Here is a 9,055-nt window from a genome sequence, read left to right as displayed (position 1 = left end):
CTACAACATTTCATATTTTAGTTTTTAGCTATTGTTTTGCTACGTTTGACTTTTAGCTGTAATTTGCTCATGTTAGTTTTTAGATATGGTTTGGCTGATTTCAGCTTTGTTGAACTTTAACCTTTCATCAGCTATATTCACTTTTTTATTGTTTTGTAAAAATATAGAAAGTTCAAAGTTCTCCATTTTGCACCACATCTAAATATGCAGGATCTGACTACAGTCACAGTAGAATATAGTAGCCTGGTAGTATGAGTGTATTTGTGCAGATAATGAGGGGCGGCTCTCCTCCTCCCACCGCCCACTCCCTGTCCGCCCACCAGCGGACTCCGTCATTTCTTTAACCCATCCATCACTTGTTGGATGTGTCCGTTTGGAATGAATTTTCTGGTTGTTCTTTTCCATCTAGGAGTCCACTGAAGCATCCCGCCGCTCTCCATAAAATCGCCTTTTTTTAAAACGTCTTCGTGCGCGTAAAAGGCGCGTTTTCCTGGAGCGTCCCGTGCGGTTCGCTGCAAGCGTCTCCCAGTGATGATGATGAAGGTGATGCTGTGGTTCTGGTTGTCCCCGCAGCCTTGTGTCTGACCTCCAGTCTGCAGCGGGTTCCACAGCGGGCAGTGTGTTTGGTTTCACCCCGGCGGCGGACTGCGCCTCCCGGACTCCGGCGCAGATTGGAGAAGTTCCGCTGCGGTCCGGTCCAGGCTCCGCGCGCGCCTCTGCTGTCCTGCTGCTGCTGCTGCTGGGCTTTTCCAGTCCCACTTCACAGGATTAATACCAGGCGAACTGTAGAGACCATGTAACAGAATCAGGTACGTGCAGAAACAATTGGATTTGAAGGAAATATTCTGCAAATGTGATTTTTTTTTTCTGATTTAAAAAATGAGCTTGCAGTGGTACTGTATGTGCAAACAAAGTGAGCATTCGTTCTGATGAAATTCCCTTTAAACTTGAAATGTGCCTTTAGTCCGGCTGTCTGAGTAAAGAGGCAGTGGAGAAGCTCAGCAGGACATGGAGTCTTGGGGTTTTGCCAATTCATAGCTGCTGTGATCTTTTGGCATTTCCTAATGAAAGGACTCGCTTTAAAATTAAAGAAGGAGACAGAAGGAGAACATGATGAAGATCCAGTTGTCAGAATGGAACAAAGGAGCTAGAATACTGCATGTGGTGCTCCTGTTCCAAAGCCTAAGGTCACATTTTTATTTTTTTTAAATTCTATTTATTTGCCTTAAAACTGGGTTTGTTCTAAAAAAAAACACATCTGTGGCCTATTTCAGTGTTTTTCAACCCTGGTCCTCAAGGCACTCTGTCCTGCATGTTTTAGAATAGATGCCTCCCTGCTTCAACACAGCTGATATAAATTGACAACTGATTAACAGGATTTTGATGAAACACAATCATCTGAATCAGGTGTGTCAAAGCAGGGAGACCTCTAAAACATGCAGGGCAGTGGGCCTTGAGGACCGCGGTTGAAAAACACTGACCTATTTGTTGCAACATCTTTAAAAACAGTCAGAAAAAAATGAGAACATTTTCTCACATCTTAAAGTTAAAATTAGCCTTTTTTTAAAATGGCAGATATCATTTATTCAGACTCATGACCCTGCTTGTGTCAAGCTCAAATTTGGGTTCACAACATTACTGCAATCCATAGATGGTCTGCTGCTCAAGTTTCCAATTAAGTTCTTTGTTTACATTGAGCGCATACCTGCATTTCAAAATTGCATACTAGTGTGTCTGGAAATCTACTAGTCCTGGCCTGCAGATGAGTTTAAACTGTAGAGTCCTGGCCTGCAGATGAGTGTAAACTGTAGAGTCCTGGCCTGCAGATGAGTTTAAACTGTAGAGTCCTTGCCTGCAGATGAGTGTAAACTGTAGTCCTGGCCTGCAGATGAGTGTAAACTGTAGAGTCCTGGCCTGATGATGTTTCTCTTCTGTGCTGTGCCATTCTTTTGAGCAGTAACTGTTGTGTTTCCACATGTATAATAGTTCACAGTCCTTCTGGTACTTAACAGCATACAAAACATTACTCTGTTTGAGCCAGAGGACTGGATCTTTGAGGTGAACCAGTGTTTACAGTTTGTGTTTTAGGGTTTGAAGGCCACTGGGATGTCATGTTTATAAAATAAACATCTCTGTTTCTCTGAAACTCTCACAACATCTGTTTTTTTTTTTTTTTTTTGGGGGGGGGGGGTCCTCCGTTTCACACAATGTTTGACTGGTGTCCTGTTTGGGTTTCTTGTCTGCTTTGCGGAAAGTCCAGTTGGGATAACCACACTGCTCCAGGGTCTGTCTTGTGTGAGATTTCTCCTTCTCCCTAGCTCCTGTGTTTGAGGACTGGAGCGAACTCTTTCCCACTGCACTTTTGAACACAGTTCAATATACTTTTCATGTTTAATATAATACTTTGCGATGAGTATGCTCAAAATTATTGGGACTTTAATCTTTAGCACAATAAATTGGCTTTTATCCCAGGAAATAAAGAGCATTGATCTGTCAGCAGCAGGTTCTGTGTCACGGTGACCCATTTCTCACACAGGAAGGACCGAAGGTGCAGCTTGACTAAACGACTGTGGAGCAGCATTTTTTTCCTCCTTTTTTTAAACTGCTGATTTCTCTCTCCACCCCTCCAACCTCCTGTGACTGTAATACAACAGGAAGTGGGCTGATTTCCCAGGGGAGTCTGCAGTCAGGGCCGTCACAGCAGCAGCAACAGACACAATTTATTCAATGCAAAGGTTGTATAACGGTGCACTGTGCCAGCACCTCAGAACACTGACAGAAATTATAGCTGGTCTGTAAGGCTGGAGAACAACACTTCTTTTTTTTCTCTCATTTATATGCCTTCATTGCTTTATTAATATCACCTGCAGGTAAAAGGTGATGGTGGACAATAACATTTTTGCCTGCGTCTGTCTGTTAACAAAATATCTAAAGACTTGCCAGATCGATTTTACTGAAATTCTCAGAAAGTAGTCACTACATGTACATCTACAATTGACTAACTTTTGGAGTCAACATCATTCAAGATGGGGGCCACAGTCCACCAACTCAAAAATCATGAAAACGGCTACACCTCTGTCAGTTTATAAGAATATTCACCTAAATTTAGTGTGGTGGTCGCTGAGACTGATCCCTACTGATCCTTGTTCTGAACTCTAACAGAATGCGCAAAATTAGTTTGAAGTTTATATAAATATGTGGCATCAAATCTTTTTCTGTTAGCAAAATATCTCATGAACCACTGGGTGGATTTTAATGAAACTTGCAGATGATTATCAATGGACTTGAGTCTATGAGCGATTTTCTTGTGGAGTCAGTTTAATTAAAGACGACCAACACAGCCAATTGAACTTAGAAAACACAAATATGGCTATAATTCAGTCAGTTTTACCGATATTTTACTCAAATTGGACAAGGAAGTAGCTGAGAGTTATTTACAACACATCTCCAAGTGCTATTTATTGCAAACGATTTTTCTAGCATTTATAACTGGTTACCTTTGGAGTCCAATTCAAGATGGCTGCTACAATTAATTAGCTTTGGCAAAAATGGCTATTATTGTCAGTTTTACAGCTTTTGAGCTAAAGGTTGGTGTAAACTGAAAGRCTCTACTTGTCACATTTTATCTGCTAATAAACCCCGTATCTACTAAAGCTTTAAAATGTACACATGATTCCTGCGTATAATTCTTCCACTCAAAAATTTCAAAACACCTGAGTCAGGCTGTGGGACTCACACACATAAGGAAAAAGTCAAAGAGTGAAGGAAGATAGTTCAGATGAATTAWTAACCAGAACATGGTCGAACTTTTCTGTTGAGCGAGGCTCCGATTCTTGCATCATGTCCCCACAAGCCGAACATGTGAGGGTTATAAAGGCTTTGATTGTGCTATTATATATTCTATAATTAAACAAGAGCTCATTCTGCTGAACCAGAGTCTCGGCACCGCATCGTTTCAAAACTTGCCGTGCAGTGAGAAGAATCAGAATGAGCCGTTTTGAAAATTAAAGCTGCTGAAAAGCTCAAAGAAGAGTTATCTGCCAGATTTGGTCTCTAGCCTGAGGGAGACTTCTGTACTTAGCCTGGTTTGGGTTGTTATGTACTTCTGTGGAGACTTTACTTGATGTACTCACTGGAACAACATGCACAAAGGAGTGTTTTTTGTTGTTGTTCTGTAGTGTGTGTGTGAGTGCGTGTGTGTGTTGGGTTGAGGTCAATGGTGGTGAGAAGAGTCAGAAACCAGCCAGCAAAGAGGAAAGTGTTTCAGTGTTTCAGGGGAGTTCTTTTAATAATTTATAATCCCTTGAGGGTTTTGTGGCTGCTGGGTTGGTGTTTCAGCTACATGTTGAGTGCTCAGTAAAAACGCGTTAAAGGTGAGGTGAGCTGCAGCTGCTGCAGCACAAGACTGCATGCCGTTATGGTGGCTGCTTTCTGTTCTGAGGGTCAACAAAAACTAACAACCTTTTATTCGCAAAGTTTTTAAATTTTAGTGTATTATGTTGGTTTTATGCCTCAGTTACTTCTGTATATAACCATATACAATCAGTTTCATTCCCCACCTTAGCTCCCAGTCATCATATCTGCTGGATATTATTTAAAATTTTGACATTTTTCTTTGTTAGTATGTGTTGGGGTAGCCTGGTTAAAACCAGACCCTGTCCTTCACTTTGCTTCGTACGAGGGTCTGGACTTGATGCATAGAGAATCGATTTCTTGCAGGAGGCGTGGCCTCTGCTGAAGCATGTGTGTGTTGTTGBTGTGAWGGAGGCTAAGCTAAGAAGCTRACYGGAAATCGCGTGYGCTGTAAACAACCCTACTGAGAGGAGAAATATACTGAGCCAAACGAGACGACTGTAAATGAGAGCTGCTGGTTTGTCAGACAAATTTAATTTAATTTGGAAGCCTTATCAACACAGACTGGCTTCATTCACTTCCTCCACTGCCGTATGCTAAACTAACTAGCAGACACTGCACAGAAAATCGACGTCGTTCAAAACTCCGCCTTCTGTTCTCTGATTGGCCCAGGTAAAATAACAAGCAGACACTGCGCAGAAAATTGACGTTCTGTTCTCTGATTGGCCCGGCTAAAAATCTGCCAGCGAAATCCATCTCAATGGGAGAAGTCCCAGACGGAGCAGAGAAGGAAAACTAGAATTGAGCGGAGCTGCGTAGGAAGGCAAGGGCCAGGCTAGTGTTGGGGAGGAGGGGGGACACGATGTATTTTACAGGTACATAGTTCAATTGCATGCCCCATTCAAATAACTATATTTCCTTCAGTTGTTATGAAAAAGCTAAATATATCAAAAATAAAATTGACTGCATCATAATCTATCCAAACACCTTGACATTTGCCTCTGTCTCTTTAAGAACCTCCTACCGTTTCTGACATTCCCACTTCACAACAATGCTTCATGCCATTTACAACCTTTCATAGGAGCGTTGTATTTTTTTTGTAAAAAAAATAGCAAAATTTTTATGATGTTAGTTTTAGAAAATCACTCTGGATGAAGTTGAACTTTACTCGAATGATCTCTTGTCGAGCCCAGAAAAAATGATTCCTGAAGAACCGGAGCGAGTACAGAGGCTGTTACAAGACGTTTCAGCTTGGTAATATTTCTTCCAGTCATCCTCTCACACATCCGTCAATGTTAAGCTACTTTTTGCAAAGAAACTACAAATGTAGATCATTATGAAGCCATGTTTTACAATGAAATCATGCACATTTTTCAAGAAGATATGTTTTGCAATGAAATTACAGTGATATGTTGGGAAATATTGAGAATGTCGACTGCCTCTAGTCTGGTTGATGAGGGAGAGGTACTCTGCGGGGCGGGGGCTCGACTGCAGACTGAGCTCCAGGGAGGAGCTTTGTGTAAATAGGCGGGGCTTTGTGCCAGCAAGTGTTTAGGCAGCTTCACATGGTTACTACAGGAGATTTGAGGATTTCTCAAACATGAATAAATGAGCCAATGCAACACTCTGTGTATGTTTTTGATGAGGAAATGTGAAAATAATGTGATATAACCCCCAACCCACAAATGCACATTTTAAAAATCACCAAGACATAAGAAATAGTGACATTAAAATATTAGATAAACATTTTTATGCTTGTCAGTAACGCATTTGAGTGAACTAAACCAACATCATAGTTAGTTTGGACTCATATTAATATTTTCCAGACTGCTCTAATGTAAAACATTTAAAAGGTGGTGTTTCCTTTTGTGTTTCATGTGTGAACGCCGTGCAGGATGCACTCTGCACACCCTGTGGCGTGTGGATGTGAACACTGAAGTTGAAGCTTGCTGGGATAAAAAAATAAAAAATCAATTAAAAAAACACAGAGAGGAAGTTTTGTTGGCAGAGCCAGAGGCTTCTGGAAGCTCTTATCTGGTATCATGGCTTTGCTGCTGCTGTATGTGTGTGTGGTGACTCATCAGAAACGCACACACTTTCTGATATAATCAGAATGACAAATGTACACAGCCAGGCAACATTCAGATAGCACATTATTCTTCAGCATTTAAATATGAAAAACCATGAAAAAGCCACTTGCAAAATCGTCCAGGCTGCAAAGAGGATTATAAAAATAGATAACGATCCCTAATTCTTAAAAAAAAGCAGGCTTAGCACTTATAAGTGCTTAGTTATTAATGCTAACGTTGAGGCTAATTTTGAAGCTAATTTSCAATTTTAAACAAACATGTTGCTAYATGAGAGCTATTGTTTTTCTGTCAGAGATGGAAACGGTTTCAGTGAATTCTCTGAGCCTGTTGTGCCGCCCAGCAGAACAGCAGTGCAGTAATTACAGCTGCCCTGTCTGTCTGCTCTGTGCTGCGTGTGTGCAGCAGCAGCACCTTCTGCCAAATCTGAAGAGAAGCTGGCAGAAGCAGCCCGAATGTTTAACATCATCCTCGCTGTTCAGAGTCTATCTGAACTGGACATAAATTCAGTAAAAAAAAAAAAATCAATTTAAATCCAGATTCTGAACTGTTCCCACATGGCCAGGGGCTGCAGTGCACTTGTCAGGATGACTAAAAATCAACAAATAAAGTCCACAACCTCACTCAGCTGATTCTCAGCAAACAGAGGGATTTTATTTCATCCTTCAGTATAAGCATAATGCGGCATACACACATACAAAATGTTTAATGTCAAACTGAAGAATATTTCCCACACATTTTATTAGGAAAATGCTCCTCTTTTGTGCTTTGTGAAAACCTTTCTCTGGCAATGGAAGAGGGTTGTAATATCTTATGGGTAATAAGTTAGGATGTTGTTGTTTTTCAGGAAATATATGCTGCTTTTAAGATAGATGCCGAAACAATAAAATACATTTCATTCAATTAATTAAAAAGACAAGCATCTTTTCCACTGTACATTTATTTTATGCACTTATWAGCTACTGAGTACAAAGCCTGATATTTATTTGTAACACAATGCACTCCTGACTTATACAGTGTGAGTCAAAAGTGTCAGGACACCCTTTTAGTTCAGAAAGGAAATATCTGAATACCCTGAAGGGGTGGGGTGGAGGCTATGTTTTAGGCTGACCCAGAACTTGACATCTTGAAAGCCGCCATATTGGATCAAAGTCAAATGAAGGGGGTCATGTATATCAAAGAAGACCAGAATTGTCCCAGAAATCTATTGCCACAACCAGATGTGTAATATCTCTTGTAGTTCAGAAGTTAAACAACTGATACACAGCTATTTGACGCCTTCAGTTTGYTGTCCATGGTGCTGAACACGGAGCTGAAAGTGCTGCAGCGCTGTGTGAAACTGGTGGTCTTTTTGGGTGTCAGTTGTTAATCTTGCAGCTAAACAGCAGCTGCGTTCCCCCGACGTCAGAATGACCTCAATCCTCTCTTCTTTCATCCGTTCCATCGTCAGTTATCTGTGATGAACAACAAAAGTTTTCAACTGTCTGTGATGATAACTGATATTGCACCTCTGATCGGCAACAATTCATTTCTTACGCTACATTCTTCTCATTTGAAATATTAGACTTTGATCCAATATGGTGGTTTTCAAGATGTCAAACATGTTCTGGATCAGCCTAAAAGATAGCCCCCTTCTCAGGGCATTCATATATTTCATTTTCCCCTTCATTTATGAACTTAAAGGGTGTCCTGAGACTTTTGACTCACCCTGTATAAGTCATGAGTGCTCTTTGATACGAAGCCCGCGAGGAGACACAGAGGATTTATTTTCCTTTTTGCATTCCCACGCAAAAGTATTGCGTTACCTCACAATACCTTTTGCATTCCCTCGCAAAAGTCGTTTAACGCTGTTGTGCCTGCCGGTTTATTAACAAATTCACCTGCTCACCATTAGTGAGTTAGCCTACTGTTTTAATTCAGCTTCAGAATGAATATATCACACAACCACGCATGGAAGTATGTCATATGCCGATATTTTAACACAGTGCAGCCACGCAACATCAATGTCAATTTCACGAACTTGTGGCGAGACATCCTGTTTTGGTGACTGGATATTTCGAAATAAAAGTCTGATTTCATTCAGTTCATGTACAAAACAATTTTTGCGTGGGAATGCAAAACAATATTGCGAGGGAACGCAAAAGTATTGCGTGGGAACGCAAAAGAAAAAAATCCCCCATGGCCCCTCGCGGGCTCAGTATTTTGATATGTTGCATGAGCCTCTTCTTGATGCTAAATTTTTTTACTTTGAACCATTATGGCAGCTTTCAAGATGGTGGCCATGTTCCAAACATAGCCCAAAAGATGGGCGCCCTCAACCGTTACTTGCTGGGGTATTAAGATATTAAATTTTTTCTTTCACTTCTGAAATAAAAGGGTGTCCTGAGGTTTTGACTCAACTTGTATATTCCTTACTAATTGGTGTTTTTAATGTCCTGTATGTTTGTGAATTATAAATAAACCAAATTGGAATGATTTTCAAAGATCTACAATCAAAGCTGCCAGGTCAGATAATAATGGGAACTTTAAAATGGGAGTTAAAGTCATAACATATTCATAATGTACATTGGGAATTTTTTGCTGAAATAAACAAAGTCCTTTCCATATATATATAT

The 9,055-nt window shown here is 40.6% G+C and overlaps 1 protein-coding gene across 1 annotated transcript in view; it reads left to right on the top strand.

Annotated features, from left to right (window-relative positions):
• Positions 1–72: 72 nt before the first annotated feature.
• The window catches only part of fam163ab (family with sequence similarity 163 member Ab), a 26,878-nt gene continuing 17,895 nt past the window's right edge, over positions 73–9,055 (top strand). Inside the window, exon 1 of the mRNA XM_014007298.1 lies at positions 73–809. The gene's annotated coding sequence lies outside the window, so the exon portion shown is untranslated. The remainder of the gene's footprint in view (positions 810–9,055) is intronic.

This window comes from Austrofundulus limnaeus, unplaced genomic scaffold (assembly GCF_001266775.1).
Source record: "Austrofundulus limnaeus strain Quisiro unplaced genomic scaffold, Austrofundulus_limnaeus-1.0 Scaffold41, whole genome shotgun sequence".
In the NCBI taxonomy this organism is placed as follows: domain Eukaryota; kingdom Metazoa; phylum Chordata; class Actinopteri; order Cyprinodontiformes; family Rivulidae; genus Austrofundulus; species Austrofundulus limnaeus.
Note: the sequence above shows the minus strand (reverse complement) of the source record. Positions and strands in the feature narration are given on the sequence as shown.